Source organism: Leptinotarsa decemlineata, unplaced genomic scaffold, assembly GCF_025532065.1.
Source record: "Leptinotarsa decemlineata unplaced genomic scaffold, Ldec_3_MD MMD2_P_RNA_scaffold_2, whole genome shotgun sequence".
Classification (NCBI taxonomy): Eukaryota; Metazoa; Arthropoda; class Insecta; order Coleoptera; family Chrysomelidae; genus Leptinotarsa; species Leptinotarsa decemlineata.
In genome coordinates this window covers 22,739,270-22,758,810 of record NW_027412529.1, presented here as the reverse complement: position 1 = coordinate 22,758,810, position 19,541 = coordinate 22,739,270, and the positions used below count along the sequence as shown (strand labels likewise).

The 19,541-nt window shown below is 33.0% G+C and overlaps 1 protein-coding gene across 4 annotated transcripts in view; it reads left to right on the top strand.

Annotated features, from left to right (window-relative positions):
• Positions 1-19,541, top strand: part of Cpap1-j (cuticular protein analogous to peritrophins 1-J) — a 115,583-nt gene that overhangs the window by 61,503 nt on the left and 34,539 nt on the right. Inside the window, exon 1 of one of the 4 annotated variants that reach the window (XM_023166994.2) lies at positions 3,281-3,303. The exons of 1 other annotated variant lie outside the window; for it this stretch is intronic. The gene's annotated coding sequence lies outside the window, so the exon portion shown is untranslated. Of the gene's footprint in view, positions 1-3,280; positions 3,304-3,333; positions 3,446-19,541 lie in introns of those variants that run through there. 2 more of the 4 variants (XM_023166993.2, XM_074185759.1) reach the window with 2 other exon arrangements.

The window sequence follows — 19,541 nt, the reverse complement described above, 5'->3', positions numbered from 1 at the left end:
CTCCGTTATAATTCTTACGTATGACTGAACTTACTTCACCAGAAACAATTGAAAGGAAATATAAATATACGAGTATATATATATAACACGGTGATAGTAATCACACGTTATATAAAGGTAAAATTTCTTAGTACCAGTGATTAGATACTTTCAATTCAATTGTTTTCCATAAATAATACATACTTACATCACAGAGATGTCTACATATCTAGGAGATCTGATAATCGACTTCTTTTCTCACTTGAGATGGTACATTGAAGGGTAAGTTTTCATTCAGCTTGCACAAATATTTTGAAGACTTCTGAGAGTGTCTCTGTATAAAATTAGCTGGCTAGGGGTTGAATGATTTCAAGAAAAATAGCAGGTTTTCTAGTGGAACTTATGATTCTAGATTCTAGATGAGAAAAAAAATTTCAGTTGAATTTATTACATAGTTATTTTCAGTTGAATTTTGTCAACGGTTATTTCATGGAAGGTAAATATGGGGTGACAATTATAAAATGAAGAGAAATATTAAAATTTTAGCATTAGTCACGACTGAAGAAGCTACTGGATAGCGAAACAAATCTTGCGAATTATTCAGGTGGAAAGTTTATAATAATCAGAAACAATGAATTTCTGTTGAGAGTTATATTCTAATCAGTTTGAAATTATGTCTGAAGACTGTGTCGAGGAGGGATACATACGTACATTTTTCGAAATAAAATTTCGAAATGTTCGTCTCAACCAACTACCTACACCGTAGGTTATGGTAAATTCCTGCCGAAAAACAATTAATTCTCCGGCTAGTACCACGCTGGATATTGAATTATATCCGACAGAAATTTATGCAAGATATCTCACTGAGGTTAGTCTCGCAGATGTTTCTTCTTCATCCAGTGGTAAATATAAATCATTTTCATATCATGTAAATTTGAGGTAATAAATTTCATTTGTTAGCCTACACACAGCAAATATATACAAAGCCAACTCGTTGGCTTCAAAATATTAATTTTTTGAAAGATCCTATACCTTATTTTTCCATACTCTGACCACCGTTTGGCAATCATAAATAATCCAACTCATATTTTCAATCTGACATTTTTTATTATTTTTCTAATCGCCATTTTATAATATTTCATGTTATCTTTATTATCTTTATAATCTTTTATCTCATCAGTTAGAATTCAGTAAAATTTCATTTAGCTGATGTCCATCGGCAGTTCTCATTGTTAAGGTTGAGGATTGGGTGTAATATACAAGTTTGGTAAATTAAGTATACAACGAAAGGGAGTTTTTTTAGGTTTTTAGTAGGTTTTCATATAATGAAAAAAATTCAATCATGAGAAAATAGATGCCAAAAATCAAAAAACTATTGATAAACTTATTCACGAATTGAAGGACAAATAAGATAATCATGAATTTATCTAATGTGATTCAATCCATCCCTAGTTTACGTTGGACAAATTGGGTAAGAGATTGAAAGATCTAATCACATCTCACATGAGTGTCCTTGAATGCAACGAACCAGTATTTATCCTTATTAAACACGCTATTGATTCTAATCATATATTTCCCTTTGATAATATAACATTTCAGATTCAGAGAGTAATTTACAAAAAAAAAAATTTTGAGAATTGAGTCACATTTTCGAAGAAAATATATATAGAGGATCTGAGTCTTACTTATACGTATCTTCTACATTTAAATAAATATAATAAGCTGTACAATACTAAATATTGATAATATATATGATAATAATTTGAATATCATTTTCATTTCATCATAGCAATCGACTTATTTCATCATATAATCGAAAGGTCGAACAAAAAAGAGTTTACAATCTTTCTGCCTCTGACTGCTATACCCGATACAACTTTTCAATATATTGTCAATGCAGTAATGAACTAGTACGACAAAAATCCTGAAGATTCCTCATCAACATCTTTTTACGAAATTGTGAGGCCTTTTATGAATTATTTGGAACGTGTTCGTCAAATGTTCGCCTCACGGATATTTTCTACGTGCTCTTAGCGAAATCTGGCGGGAAAATCCTCAAACAATACTTTCTATATAGCAAAATATTGTGGCGAGCTCTCTCTAGAATTGTGTGATGAGTTCTTCGGGAAATTCTCGATTACTGTTTATGTCGATGTCTCTGAGAGCTCGTAAAAAAGCTTTCTATGTGATCAACGTTGAAAATCGCTAACGATTTCCACATCTGGTTTCATGAACCCTCGATTGGGGATCATCTTGTTTTGGTTGCATTCTTGAAAATTTAAGGAACTCACAATTAGAATTTTTAATCCATTCCGTTCGGGAAAACTTAGAGAACCCAAATTGTGAATGTTTTATTTTGATTACATTTGCAAGGCTTCGAAGGCCGACTTTTGCTATCTGCAGCAGGGGTCTATCGCATACTGTGCACTTGTGGGACGGTATATATCGGAACCACCAAAAGATCTATAGGAACAAGGCTGAAGGAGCATGAGAGAAACTGCAGACTGGGTCAAACAGACAAGTCAGCTGTGGCAGAACAAGCACTCAGTGAAGAAAACCACAGGATTCTGTTTGAAAACACAGAACTCATTGCCCCCAACCAGGGATGCCATAGCCGATTGATACGGGAGGCAATAGAGATCTACAAACACACGGATAATTTCAACTGAAAAGAAGAAGCGGTGAAACTTATTTGAATGTGGAATTCCATCCTAAGAAGTTCGAGGATAACAAACAGCATGACAGATTTTTAAACAGACAGATCTTATGATTGGGAGACTAGGTGTCCTCTATTAAAACATGAGGGACCTTTTATGTGGATTAAAACACAATACCTCATTTTATGATTTTATTGATGTTCAGAGATATTAGAACAGTTTTTAGGCCCTTCCCACTATGAATTTGATGAGTTACTCATCTCAATTCAAGCAAAAAATATACACTTTTCCAAATCGTCATTTAGCTAAGTATTAAAGTTACCTTTCAATTCAAATAATGGGAATTAACTGCTTTGCACAAAATATGCACATATCCGTTTCATTCATCATCATAAAAAATATAAGAAAATCAATTATATTTCTAATATAAAATACACCTTTTTTTATTGATAAAAATTAAACGTCATTTTTCTCTTTACTGAATAACCAATTTTCAACTGTTAAGTTGTTTCTGTCTCTGAAATATCATGCGATTAATTCGACGACATTCCTGCATTGAGCCGATAAGCATCTATTTATAAGCATTTAACTTTTAACATACCATGCTCTTTCTTCTTGAAGATGATACATAATTGTTTGGTTAGAGTGAGTCTTCTATAAGGTCAAGGTAAGTACATGAAGAAGAGCTATTTTGATTTCACCACTCACTTTAATAACTTAATGTTCACACAAACGTTGAATCAATCGGTGCAACTTGTTTGGAATACACAGTATAAAGATATATTCAGAAGACAGATTTCATAACGTAAGTAGGTAGCAATTATATTGAATTTTTCCTTTTATTTGAATAGGTTCCTTGAAAACATTTCATTCGAGTTGTGACTGATACTTTGAAATTTGGACCTCATTTATTTCGAATAGATTATTTTTCTAACCAACTATTCATATACAGTGTCACCACCAAAGTATGCACCATATGGGAAACTTATATTAAGGATTTTTCAATAAAAAATTATACTTGATAAAAGTTTGTGTATCCCCTAAAACTGAACATGCACCAACTAAATATAGTATGAAGATCCTTCATATATTTGACTTTGAGACACGAGTAAAGTACTCTTATTTTTTAAAATCTTGGGAAATGTTATTTGAAACAGTTGTTCAGCATCAGGAAATACATCTAGATTTGAAGTCATGGCCATCTAAGTGAAGTTTTATTTTTTTACCCATTTGTTTCAAATGGAGACTACAAAAACATTGGTAAAACGATAAATAGACAGTAGCCTGTAACGACGGTTTATTTTAAAAGCCTGCAATATTACAAATTAAACAACTATGGTGTTAACCAAGGTCAATTCTTTTGAAGAGTAAAATAATTTTCAAAAGTTTTTTATGCAAAGTTACTTTTATTTTTTGTTAACACCGAAAATCACTCAAAATTGTACAGTATTGTGACAAGAACATAATTTTCGATAATATCAAATCACAAAACGAACTCATTGGTTTTCTGGAAAATATTTTGGAGAATTATTTTGGACAAGAAACTCTCCAGAAAATGAATGAGTTTGTTCCGAAATACTCATTATATTTTTATGTTTTGTGATTTGATATCATTGAATATTAAGTTTTTGTTACAATACTGTATAATTTTGAGTAATTCGCGCTGTTAACAAAAAATAAAAATAACTTTGCACCAAAAACTTTGAAAATTATTTTACTATTCAAAAAAATTGACCGTGGTTAACACCATAGTAAAGTAATTCGTAATATAACAGGATTTCAAAATGAACCGTCGTACACAGGATGCTGCCTATTTATCGTTTTAACAAAGTTTTTTTTCGTAGTCCCCATTTAAAAAATTTAGTAAAAAAATAAAACTCCCACTTAGATGGCCATGACTTCAAATCTAGATGTATTTTTTGAAGCTGAACAACTTTATAAAATAACATTTTCCAATATTTTTCAAAATACGAGTACTTTACTCCTGTCCCAAAATAAAATATTTGAAGGCTCCTCGTATATTACATGTGTTTTACTGTATTTTGTTAGTGTATATTCAGTTTTAGGGAATGCACAAACTTTTATAAAAAATAACATTGTGTCGAAAAACTCTTAATAAATAAGTTTTCCATATGGTGCATTCTTTGGGGATGACACTGTATGATGTGATGACAATATCAAACTAAGATGTATCTGGTGACTCTTTCGTATTACTTGTAACATAAGGCAACCAGAACTTTTGTAAGACAATGATCCAGTGAATGTCATCTCCTAATTACAGGGGTCTGAAAATTATTTATCATTTTTCATAATGATATTTGCTTCAAAAATTAGAAATTTTAATCGAAATAAATAAACGTAAACATGGATAGTACGTACGGATTGCAGATGTAAGCATCGTGGGCCATTTCGATACATATTCTTTACTTTGAGTATTACTATAAACTTCCACGGGATATCGGAAGTACTTGTGATGCAGTTTAAAACCTTTGGTGTGGTAATGAATAATACTGGAGTTTTATCCCAAAACCAAACAGTTATTCTTAACACTAATAAAGCTGATGTTACAATGAAGCTTACATTTTCAATGACCCTACTCTTTATCAGTAGTAAAATGAATGCCGAAAGGGATAAAATATGATAAAGTCCCCTCGCCGCGTTTATCTGTCTGTCTGAATGTAATAAACTCAAAGTTATTTATTTATAATTCGTCAATGTTTTGTGTTAATTTGTTGAAATATGACGAAATCCAGTCTATGATGAAACCAGTCTATCAGCTATCAACAGTTAAGTTGAATAATGCACCAATCTCAAGTTGTTGAGTAGTGTGTCGCAAGTTAAAGGTCATGAAAATTCATGAGGACCTAGATTTGTTACAATATAAAACTTATGATAAGGGCAACTTACAGTTGGTACCTGAATCCACCTTAAATCAAATACCGTTGTGGTAATAAAAAAGATATATTTAATATGGAATACATGAGTCAATTGTAATACCCAATACTTCAGGACAAAAGTGCCAAATCTCGATATTGAAAGCATATAGGTACTTAATTTGGGTAAACTTCATTGAATCAATGATGGGCATACTCAACATTTCAGAAAGGTAATGTGTGAGTAGAAAATATTATTGACAGAATCTTCATCTTGAAGTATATTCCATATTGGAATGTTACCTGCAATAGGCCTTTTTATCATGAGACGAGCGCAAGCGTAGCTGTCATATTGAAATGGCGGTAATTCAAAACATTCGTACTGTTTTAATCAACAATGGCTGGGCAAGGAATATCATCTCTACAAACAAATAAATTATTGGAAAAAACCATTGATGGTGCTTCACTTGTAAATAATTCAGTTGAAGCTCATAATTGTGAACAGTTGAAAAGGTGGTTAAAACGTCATGGGCGTCCGCAAAAACGAACAAAAGTGAGCTAATTGAGAGGTTAGGTATCAGCATTTGTTTACTATCTAAAAACATATAAAAAAAAATAGTAGTAGAGTATTACTTATGGAACTAATAAATGAATCAAGCCATTAATATTTTGAGGCTGTACATATGACATTATTAATTTGACAAATATGTAAATACTGAATTGAATATGTTCAGTAATTTTTATCAGAGGGAAATATTTAATACAACATAATATATATGAAATTTACAGTCAAAAATTCAATAAGGAATAATGTACTTATGTTGAAATTCCTGATAGCTTAAAGGATCAGGGTTTTGTTTAGTTGGTCCACTTTCTCCAATGAAATGTAGTGAGCAAATATAAGTATCCTTGGTAATATCATCAATAGATTTAAAGCCTCGGTCACTCCTGTCACATTTTTTCACCCATAATTCACATTTCGCACATTTTGCACATGCTTTATTAATATGTAATTTGCTTGATGATTTGTTTTTTTTTGCGATATTCAAGACAAGGCTTTGGAAAATTTATAAAATAGTATGTGTTGGTTTTGAAATGATTTGTATCGTGTATCACTTTTACATACTCCATAACAACACTGTTTTGTTGTTTCTTTTCTTACAGATAACATAATTATGAAATTATAAAAAAAATCCGATTATTTTCACTTACTACTTTTTTTTTCACTTTTTTTACAATTAATAAACTTCGATTTATATTATAATTTTTAAAACATGAGTTGCATGGTTGTTTACAAAAAACAGTACGAAAAAGATGGCTGATACTGACGCATGCGCACAAAAAAATTGTGATGAAAAGGCTTATCTGCCCTTGTCATGATTGGCGGCCGAATATTCGGCTATCCGGCTGCAATGTTGGCCGGTATCCGGCAAAACTGCTATCCGTTTTATATCAAATCTATGCCTACCTTATTATTTTCGTATGTGAATTACCACAAATACTTTATTTGCACAATAATAATAGTGGCACTCAGTATGCATTTGTTAAAACTCTTCATAAACTATAATGAGCCTTTTGAATATGGTGAGAACGCAATACTATATTCTGAATCTGGATATTACGAAAAAAAATTATTATAATATGTAATTGTTACTTGTTAATAAAGAACTTCAAGAGAACGTTTGGAATTATAATTACTTTATTGTAATACTCAACGAACTCTATGAAGGAATAAATTTATTTGATTATTAAAAACTGCAACTTGAAACAGTTATAAACAGCTTTATACGAAAGATATGGAACTTTTTTTGAGAAGCGGGATAACTGATTTTGTTTGTGAAATGAATGATTAATTCATTTGCTATTTCAGTTTCGTTTTTGAGTATATCACGTGTCTCTTTTTCGATTTCGTTTATTACATTTAATTTTCACTTCCAGATAAATCGTTTATCGTTTTCCATAAACTGTTGGAGTTTTACCGTTTTTATTTTTCAGTTTGTTTTTGATAGCCCTTTATCTTTACCGTATGTATAATTTTCCATTTGATTGCACTTTGTTTTATTTTCTGGTGTTGGTTGAGTTTTAAGTTTTCAATAAATATGATTTTTCTCATTCGTCAGTTCAACTATATGACTGTTAATACAAGAACTTCTTTTGAAATTTTCTTTTTTGACTTTTACTTTATTCGTACTACTTTCGGTTGCCGCTTGTATTCTTCTGACGAGTATATCTGTTGATAATTCTAGGTTTTCAGCGGGTAAATTTCATACCAATTTCCTTCCTGAAAATTTCCCAATAACATATTTTTGTTTAGGTAGTACATTATTATGGAAGGATTATTGACGTGTTTGTGGGTTAGATGACCATGGAAAGATAATCAATTATATGGTCCTGTATTATGTGAGGTGTATAAGTGAAAATTTATTTTTGATTATATAGAAAGGAGTAGTAGAAAACCAACATTTTTCTTTCCCAAAAATTAATCACTCCTGAAAATATAACCCTTTCAATATAAACAAGATTCCTTCTGGCTCGGATTTGATCAAATAAGTGATGGAATGTCATTACGATGTCATCGATGACATAAGTAGATCAAACTTATTCCGTGACATAAAAAATCGGAATTTAGGGATGAACTGTGTCCTTTTTTCTTATAATATTATCCAGATTGGTACTGAAGATCCCTAAGACAAGTGTCTTATGGCGAAACATCGATGTCTACCAGTGAGGATGACAGTGTTCTATGTAAGCGAAATTTTACCATTCATTTAGTATATTGTGTAGAAATCCTGTGAATGATATTTCATATAATTCCATAACGAATGTTTGGTCAAACTAAGTAGAAAAAAGTAGAGTATGTGTTTCGAAATAATTTTTCTTTCGTGTAATTCAATGTTTATATGAAAGTCTCTGTTTCAAGAGGGCTTTTTCCCAGTTTGCGTCTAAAAGTTACTTCTTTGCATGATCTACATATCTATATACAGGGTGTAACTGAATAAGTGTAAAACATTTAAGGAGGTGATTCTTCATCGAAAAAAAGATAGGATCTTTCATATAAAGAAACTTCATTGTTAAGATACAGCCCCTTAAAGAGAGTACATGAAATTTGCATAACAATTTTTTTCACAAGCACTGAAGAAGTTACAATATTGAAATTAACCTGACGTTTTGTACTAACAAAAAGACACTTAGCCAGTAATTTATTTGGTTTACCCCATGGTTGTAAGGGGTGGAAAACGCAACCCATAAAATTTATTTCCAATGTAACTTTTTGTCTTATTATTTGTTTACCATTCAAAAATTTATTTCCGATAGCATGTTTAATTCTAAACAAAAAAATGTCTTTAAGGTTTTTTGCCCAAAATAAACCAGTTCGCAGCAAAAAAATATTTCACGAACAACTACAGAGATACATCGTTATAAATGCGAACTGGATTTATTGTTATTTTGTAGTTAGTACCTGCATTGAACGATTAAAGGATAATAAACAAAACCAATTTATTAATAAAAAAACACACAGCATGTAGAAATCATAGTAAATGTTCAATATGTCTACCTTCAGACATTACGCACGCGTCTAGACATCGGCGCATTGAGCCACGTATTCGCTCAAATATTCCTGGAGTCTCTCTGATTACCCTGCACGCATCGATGATGCGAAAGCCCTCTACATCGGGAACAGGAGTACGATAAACCAAATGCTGTAAATGGTCCCAAATAGAAAAATCGAGAGGATTGAGATCCGGGGATCGAGCGGGCCAGTTCTGTGGTCCTCCCTTAACCTATCCACTGATTTGCATATGTTTCAGTTAAATGCTGACGTGCTACTTGACTAAAATGGGCGGGAGCCCATTTCATGCAAAAAAAGATATCCCTTCTGACGCTCAAAGGAACTTCCTTCAGCAGTGCTGGATGCACTTCTCTTAAAAATTGAACGTATTCCTCACCATTTGATCGAGGAGGTAGAAAATGAGTCCCAATAAAAATCATCCCCAATAACTCCGAGCCGCGCGTTAAGAGAAAACTGTCCTTGATGGTTAGTTTCGACAATAGCGTGAGGGTTTTCATTAGCCCATATGTGGTAATTATGGAAATTAATAATCTTGTCCCGAGAAAAATTGCATTCGTCTGTGAATTCTATCGTCTTCAGAAAGTCACAATTTCTTCTAATCATTTCCAGCATCCAATTGCAAAATTCAAGACGGTTCGGAAAGTCTCGCGGTAACAGTGCCTGATTCGAATTACCCTCATATGATCAACATTTAGTTGAAAAGCAATATTTCTAGTACTGGTAGTAGGTTGTTCTTCAATCAAATTAAGTGCTGCTTCCTCAAGCTGTGGTGTTCGTACTTCTCGATGGCGACCACAATCCTGCGTTCTTTTGTCGAATGAACCATATTATCGTAATCGTTGATGAAGTTTAGCAAATATTCTATGTGACGGATGCTGCCGTTGAGGATACATTTCAGCATATCTTCAAGAAGCTTCTAACCCATTCCCCTGCGACAGACCGTAAACGTAATGCATATCAGCAATTTCCTCATTTGTGTATGCCATTTTAATAACAAGTGAATTATTAAAGTAACAAATTAAGAACAGAACAACAACACACAATTAGTAATACTTCAATTTCGAAAATTCACAATTTAATTGTCACTATCGCTAATAGCGACCTACTAGATAGATTAGTTTCGTATTTTCGCATTTATGACGATGTATCTCTGTAGTTGTTCCTAAAATAATTTTTTGCTGCGAATTGGTTCATTTTGGGCAAAAAACCCAAGAGACATATTTTGTTTAGAATGAAACAGGCTATCGAAAATGAATTTATAAATGGTAAACAAATGATAAGACAAAAAGTTACATGGAAATAAATTTTAGGGGTTGCGTTTTCCACCCCTTACAACCATGGGGTAAACCAAATAAATTTCTGGCCAAGTGTTTTTTTGGTAATACAAAACGTCGGGTCAATATTGTAACTTTTTTAGTGCTTGTGAAAAAATTTTTATACAAATTTTATGTACCCCTTTTGAGGGGCTGTATCTTAAGAAGGGATGCTCCAATGAAATTTCTTTATATGAAAGATCCTATCTTTTTTTTGATGAGGAATCACCTCCTTAAATGTTTTACACTCATTCAGTTACACCCTGTATAGAATTACTATTTTAAAAATTGATTGCTTCTTTTTTTTGAAAGATTTCCACATTTTTTTGTATCAAGGTGAAGTAGTAGAAAGCCAAAAACTTCCTTTCCCAAAAATTAATCACTTCTGAAAATATAATCCTTTCAATATAAACAAGATTCCTTCTGGCTGGGATTTAATCAAATAAGTGAATGAATATCATAACGATGTCATCGACAACATGAGTAGATCAAACTTATTCTGTGACATAAAAAATCGTAGTGAATTGTGTGGTTTTTTCTTATAATATTATCCAGATTGGTACTGAAGAGCCCTAAGACAAGTGTCTTATGGCGAAACATCGATGTCTACCAGTGAGGATCACAGTGTTCTATGTAAGCGAAATTTTACCATTCATTCAGTATATTGTGTAGAAATCCTGAGAATGATATCTGATGTAATTACATAACGAATGTTTGGAATACAAACTAAGTAGAAAAACATGTTTTTTTGTATAATTCAGTGTTCATATGAAAGTATGTGTTTCGAAATAATTTTTCTTTCGTGAAATTCAATATTTATATGAAAGTATCTTTTTCAGGAGGGCTTTTTTCACAGTTTGCGTCTAAAAGTTACTTCTTTGCATGATTTACATATCTATATATACAGTTACTACTTTGATAATTGACTGCTTCTTTCCTTTTTCTGGAAGATTCTCACATTTTTTTGTATCAAGATGAAGTAGTAGAAAGCCAAAAACTTTCCATTCCAAAAATTGGTAACTTCTAAAAATATATACATATAAAAATATAAACATAATATTATCCAAATTGGTACTGAAGAGCCCTAAGGCAAGGGTCTTATGGCGAAACATCGATGTCTACCAGTGTGGATGACAGTGTTCCATGTCAGTGAAATTTTACCATTCATAGTATATTGTGTAGAAATCCTGTGAATGATATCTGACATAATTCCATAATGAATGTTTGGAATACAAACTGAGTAGAAAAAAGTGTTTTTTGTATAAGTCAGTGTTCATATGAAGGTATTTGTTTCGAAATAATTTTTCTTTCGTGTAATTCAATGTTTATATGAAGACAGCTGTTTCAGGAGGGCTTTTTCTTCCGGTTTGCGTCTGAAAGTTACTTCTTTGCATGATTTACATATCTTTATATAGAGTTACTACTTTAAAAATTGATTGCTTCTTTCCTTTCTTTGGAAGATTCTCACATTTTTTGTCTCAAGATGGAGTAGTAGAAAGCGAAAAATTTTTTTCCCAAAAATTATTTTTGATCTTTCATGAAAAAAATATTTATAGATGCTTTTGATATAACCCTCTACGTAAGTGTATTCATTAATGTAAGAGAGAAACCCGCTTCTGTTATCTGATATGTTAATTAATGTATGTATATCTCACATCTGTGAATGAGTAGAGCCAGTATCTAAATCTAGGAAATTCAATTCTTAACAAAATTTTGCTACACGGGTTTCCCTTTTCTCAACTAATGAAAAAGTAAAGTAATTCTATTTTTCATCAAACAAATTATGAAATCATTCAGATAATAATAAATTATATAATCCTTCAGATTTGGACATCTCAATATTTATTATCAACTTCGCTACCGGTTGGTGAAATCATCGCTTTATAAATTAATTTTATTTATGATTCATCTCAACAGTCTAAATTTATGGATGTGTTAATATATCATATAGATTTGCATTCAGAATTACTATTCGTTTGTTATGAAATCGACTGATTGCTTCGACGGATACACTTTAGGAATTCATGAGAAACAATGGATAGAATAGAACGCGCTATTCTGTAATCCATGAGAACTGAATTGACTTACATTCCCAAAAAATTGGGACATACCTTATTTTTATCCGGAGCATCACTTTTCATTCAATTGAATTTGGGTAGTTTCGCTAATTTCCTTAAATTATTCAATGCAATCTGGTGAGTATCGAAATATAGGGTGTCCCTGGACTTCCTCTTTTCCTCTCGGGAATGTATAGATGGGGTCAAAATATCACCAGTACTTCATATAACTTTTTTTTCGAAAATCCTTCGTTACCAAGTAACGGGCCCTCGAAGTTACAAAATGAAAAATTTTTTTCTTTCATAACTTTTCAAGTGAATATTCAAAAGCATCCAAATTTTGGTAATTGACTAAACAAATGAATTCCTTCGATGAGCTTTCATGCAGGAGTCAGTTGTTTTGCTACAAAGTCAGGAACGGACTACCCCCGATGGTCCACACCCCAAAACTTTGAAATGACAGATATTTTTCAATATTTTTCAACAAAATAAGGTTACTTGGACAATTTTATGAATAAAAGTACTCGTGTGGAAAGTCGATCGGAGCAACGAGTCTTGATAAAAATGTAGTTTCACTCGACGACATCAAACCCGCTCGTCCACCATTATTTGAAATGAATAATTTATCAAAGCAGAAATAATAATAATTTATCCTGAGATGTCTACCATTATTCGAAAATATTAGTTTTTAAGGAAAATGGAAATGATAGGTAAAATGTTCATAACGAATTTTTATAATGCAAACACGTTTAACTAACGAAACTCAAGAGCCTCAAGAGCAAACAGAAATGAAAAATCCGCTACATAAACTGCTCGATATGACCACCTTCTCTCTCTATACATTTTCTTAGTCTGCGAAGACACCCTCTCTGTACTTGAAATAGCATTCAAGGGTCGTTTCGTATGGCTTCACAATGTAATGTTATTCTATTCAACAATGCATCTCTTGTGTGAATAGGTGTAGCGTAAACAAGGCTTTTTAGATGCCCCCACAGAAAGAAATCCAATGGATTTAAATCCGGAGACCGCGATGGCCATGAATATGGCCCACCTCTACCAATCCATCTATTGTGGAAAATATGGTTCAGATGGTCACGCACAATCAAACTAAAATGAGGAGGAGCGCCATCATGCATAAACCACATATCTCTTCGGGTTTGCAATGGAACATGTTCCAAAAGTCCATTCAAATCGTTCTGAATGAACTCCAAATAACGTTCTCCATTCAATCGGTCCTGTAGAACGAATGGTCCTATAAGATGGTTTCCTATGATACCAGCCCAAACATTCACGTTGAATTTCCGTTGGTGTTTGGTTTGCAATATCCCAGGGGGATTTTCTTCAGCCCATATATGGAGATTATGAGAGTTGATAACTCCAACTCTACTGAAACCTGCTTCATCAGTGAATAAAACTCGATTAATAAAAGTAATATCCTCTCTTTGCCTATCCATGAACCAATTGGCATATTCCAGTCGTGCTGGAAAATCTTGAGGTGTCATGGCATGTACCTTCTGGATGTGAAATGGGTGGAGCAGTTGTTCCCTAATTATTCTATGAATAGTGGACTTGGATGTATGGAACTGTTCTGATAGATTTCTGATGCTCATTGAAGGATCATCAGCGACGGCTTCCAAAATATTTTCCTCCAATACAACGATACGTACAGTCCTAGGAGCGCCCTCACCACCTCGTTTTGGCAAAACTGTACCTACAATAATATCGAAATAAAACAACGTACTCAAATTAATTATCAATTATTACATACCTGTCTCCCTCAAGCTGCGATCGACACGCTCGAATGTTTCTCTTGACGGTACCGTTCGATTGGGAAAATGCTCGGAATACAGACGACGAGCTTCTGCAAAATGCTCGTCGTCTGTATACAAAATGCTCGTCCATAAAATACATGCATATCTGCATATTCATTGAATGTAAACTGTTCGGCCATATCAAAAAAATTCAAAATATCCTATAGAATATTGACAATACAATGATAGTCATATGACAACGCACCACTCAACAAAACAAAATCGCATTCCAGTTTCTCATTCTTTATCAAAACTTTCTAAAAGGTTTTTTTGTCAACATCTGTGAAAGAAATGGAATATAATTATTCCCTGGATATTTTTCACCTGATCATGTGCAGCCGTTTTTGTAGTTCATTCGTTTGCTTTTTATTAGTATAGTAAATATTTTTTCCGATGTGCGTTTTTTCAGCTAAATTTAGATTCATATTAAAGAATTTCTCCCATAAAATTATAATTATCAGTGAAACTCCTCAACAGTTTAGCTGTGAAGAAGAATTTGAAACATTCGAATGTTGAGTTTCATGAGATTCAGATAACTGATCAACACGAAACGTGATTATTCCACACGTATTATGTACATACAAAATATGGAATGAATTCGATATTTCATAGTAGAGTAGCTTGTTAGTTTAAAAACACCACGAATCTACAGAACTTGATATTTCTTTTGAAAAAATATCTGCTATCACAATTGTGACTTAAACTTCCATATAGGTACTGTACTTTTTGTTTACGACTTCATTTTAGCATACTTTGTATTATTCCCATTATAAATGTTGTTGAATTGACGTTATCATTATTATTTCTGCTTTGATAATTATTCATTTCAAATAATGGTGGACGAGCGGGTTTGATGTCGTCGAGTAGAACTACATTTTTATCAAGACTCGTTGCTCCGATCGACTTTCCACACGAGTACTTTTATTCATAAAATTGTCCAAGTAACCTTATTTTGTCGAAAAATATTGAAAAATATCTGTCATTTCAAAGTTTTGGGGTGTGGACCATCAGGGGTAGTCCGTTCCTGACTTTGTAGCAAAACAACTGACTCCTGCATGAAAGCTCATCGAAGGAATTCAGTTGTTTAGTCAATTACCAAAATTTGGATGATTTTGAATATTCACTTGAAAAGTTATCAAAGAAAAACATTTTTCATTTTGTAACTTCAAGAGCCCGTTACTTGGTAACGAAGGATTTTAGGAAAAAAAGTTATATGAAGTACTGGTGATATTTTGACCCCATCTATACATTCTCGAGAGGAAAAGAGGAAGTCCAAGGACACCCTGTATATTCGTCGTATATTTGTTGTCGGAATGTCCGGTGGCATGCAGCTACCGCTATGACGCTGCGTTACTTATGAACATTGTATTGTTACGTTTTTACTTGTGGGTTGACACTGAATAATCAAACTTAACTTAATTTTTCTTTAAATACAGCAAACATTTAACCAAAAATTCAATTACTATTTGAATGTCTATCGCTTTATTAGACCACTTCGCGTACCGCACCTCGTGACTAGCCTTTAAATATCGTAATCGAATGTCGTAGATATTTCGCCAAAGTTCTGTTGAAGTCGGTAGCATTATTCTCGTTGCTTCTCGAGTGGCGGGGAATCATCGTACACTGGCGGGCTCTTAGATACATCACGTTTGGTGTATGGTTCCCAGTGGCAGGCGGCGTTATTTTCTTTCAGGTATGATTTACAACACTATCATCTTTAGCACTCCTAGCCTAACGCTTCCAATTATGAGAAACCGTTACGAAGAATTGAAGAATTGAAAACAACTCATGTAATCATGGATATCATAAAGTGAAGTTAAAATATCAGTGGATCTATAGTACTACCTTTCCGTTGTTACAAACTACTCGACTAATACTGCTCTGTCTTACCTTGAAATGTCGGTTAGACAAAAAAGGAACAATACCAATGTTGAAGTCTTTGTCAGATTATTTCAATACTCAAAGTATCGAAAGCAAACGAATAGCAATTTCACAACTTTTTTCTCATTGAATGAGTCATGAATATCCTAAATCTATTCAACGAAAGTCATTTTTTGTGGAGGAAAAAATCAGTTTTTTATCGACCTTTTTTGGGTAATTGTTACCTTTCACAATCTGGAAAATATAAAAATTATAGTGGAGAACTTTATACAAGTGTAGAACGGCAAACTTTTTAGTTTACCCCGATAAGTTACTGCGTAAAAATCAAAGTATTTTCCACAAAGAAAAATCTTCTATTTATCAGTAACATATCTTTGAAATATGTCGAAGAAGTAAAGAAATAAGCTATCAAAAAAGGAATAACTGCTTATATATTCGAATTTTTTTTTATCCATTTCTGAAGACGGAGGCAGATTTTGGCCTCCGAAACGTAAAAGATAAGTATTATTTCTTAATAATTTTTTTTTGATAGGCAACATTGTAAAATACGACATATTACTGATAAATAGAAGATTTTTCTTTGTGAAAAATGCTTTGATTTTTACGCAGTAACTTATCGGGGTAAACTAAAAAGTTTGCCCTTCTACACTTGTATAAGGTTCTCCATTATAATTTTTATATTTTTCAGATTGTGGAAGGTAACAATTACCCAAAAAAGGTCGATAAAAAACTGATCCTAAATCTATGTTGAAACGCCGTTATCAAGCCGAATGTTTTGCATAGTATCAGTTTAATTCTTGACGTTTTTGAGATAAGTTACATCGGTTGCGTGTAGAATAAGAAAGTAGAAGGTGTTACGTGAATCATATCAATTCTGTCCAGCGTTATCGAATATACAGTGTGTAGAAGCCAAATGGAATAAATTCATTATTTCTTTTACTGTACACATTTAAAAAAATCCCGAAACACGCCAAATATGAATTATAATTTGACATACTTCAACGGAAAAATGCTACCCCTACCTTCAACTTCCTTCGAATGGCAGGTACAACCCCCCATTTTTTAAATGGGAAGTATTGGTTTGTGATATATCGTTTGTAAGGTATCTTCATTCTCTATTCAAAAATGTTATCGCTTTCAAGTTTATTGTAACAAACAAGATAAAATAAATTGAAATCATGTGGTTATTGAAATTCGATACAATACTCTGAAAAACAAAAATGTAATGCAAAACGTAATGAAATGTAGAAAACGAAAAAGAACTATGGATGTTAACGAAGTAGATGTTCAAAATGTTCACTGCAAACGTCTTAGCAACATTCTAATCCCAAATAAAAGTATCTTTTAACATTATTCAACATATATCAGGCGTGACCGACCTAATCGCAAGCGTTATTCGTTTTTTGAGTCATTCAAATCTAAAGGTTTAGTTTTGTACACATTACTTTTTAAGTATTCCTATAAAAAGAAATCTAATGATGAAAGATCAGGTGATCGCATTGGCCATTCAATCGATCCTCGCCCCCCTATCTACCAATTGGAAAATGTAGTATCGAGGTATTGCCGGACATTAACTTGGTAATGTGGTGGTGCTCCATCCTGCTGAAACCATATCGTATTCACTGGAACTTGAGGGTTTCCTAGATCAGGATATAAATTTGCTCAACTTGGAATGACATCATTTTTAAGTAGTGCCAAATAATTATCGCCATTCAAGTTGCCCTCAATGGAAAAGGGACCAATGATATGGTTTACTACAATTCCTGCCCAAACATCAACCTTTTGAGGGAATCGCGTGTGTTCTTCTCTCATCCAGTGATGATTTTCCATTGACCAGTAGCGGCCTTATTGACGATTAGCATAACCGTTAAGAGACAAAGTATATCATCAGAAAACATAACGTCTTCTAATTGGTTGATATTGTTATCCAACGTGTCCATCATTTCCTCACAAAAATTAGTAGTTCTTCTATCAAAGTCGTCTTCCATGAGCTCCTCAGTAGCATTTTATTTTCTTTTAATATGTTTACTATCGATGTATGGATAACATTGAATGTAGTGGATGCCTGTCTACTCGATGTATGTGGGTTTTCCTCAAACTCAAGTTCTTCTATCAAAATCGTCTTCCATGAGCTCATTGCGTTGGCAGCTGATTTTTTTATTTGTCCCACATGACCAAGCTCGCGAAACTGCTTTTCGATTTTGCTTATTGTTCCTTGAGATATGGGCGGTAAATTAAGAAACTTCTTATGAAATACGCGAGCTACTTCCTGTTGTATTCGTGTTTTATCTCCGTAACCAATCATTTGTAAAACTGTTATTTTATGCATTTCCGTTAATCTAACCATTTGTCAGACTTAAAGTTAAGGAACTATATACTTAAATTAAAATACTGACAACTAATGTTATGACATACAAAGCAATTTGACAAGGTGTTTTAAGGTTGCCACGGAAATCACAGTTTTTTGAAGGATATCATGTAAAAAGAACATTGCTATGGTTTTTGCTTACTTTCTTATTATCAATACCTCCACATGAAATAAGGTTTGAGTATATTGCCATAAGTTCTGTGTGTATTTTATCGAATTTCGGTAACCACAAGATTTTAATTCAGTTTATCTCAATTTTTGCAACAAAATTAAAAGCTATAATATTTTTGAATAGAAAATGAAGAGACCTTTCAAACGGTATATCACAAGCCTGTACTTCCCATTTAAAAAAATTGGGGTTGTACCTGTCATTCGACGGGGGTTGAAGGTAGGGGTACCATTTTTCCGTTGAAGTATGTCAAATTATTTAAATTTGATGTTTCGGGATTTTGTTAAAATATGTACCGTAACCGAAATAATGAATTTATTCCATTTGGCTTCTACACACTGTAGAATTCAATTGCAGTCGAGATATTACCAAGATTTCATCTCAGCTTGCTTTGTTTCACTATGTTTACGTTCATAAACAACTCGACGAAACTTGTTCAGCTACCTGACTGAATCATGGCCGGTGGGTGAAATCGTATCTGCGTAAAGTTTGGGTCGGTGTATGACAATGAAAGTATTAAACTCCACCACTAAGTGAATACGGTCCTGAATCTGGATGTTTGAGGCTCGAATAATATTACAGACTGATAACAGATTTCTGCACATCTACTGCACATCTTGAGGGAGGGGCTTCTCACCAGCCATGACAGCTGTAAATTGACAATAATCTCCTCAAGATTGTCTAAAAGTTCATGGTACCTATTCCGGGCTGAGTCTGTTTTGTAAGAAATAGTGTGTTCTTTATCCAAAGTGCCGTAGGTCGAGAGATTCTGTCAAAATATTTTATTTTTCTGATTGATGCGGGCGTTAGTTGATGAAGATCCATAGTAATTTCATAAACTATACCTCACGATTTGATCTCC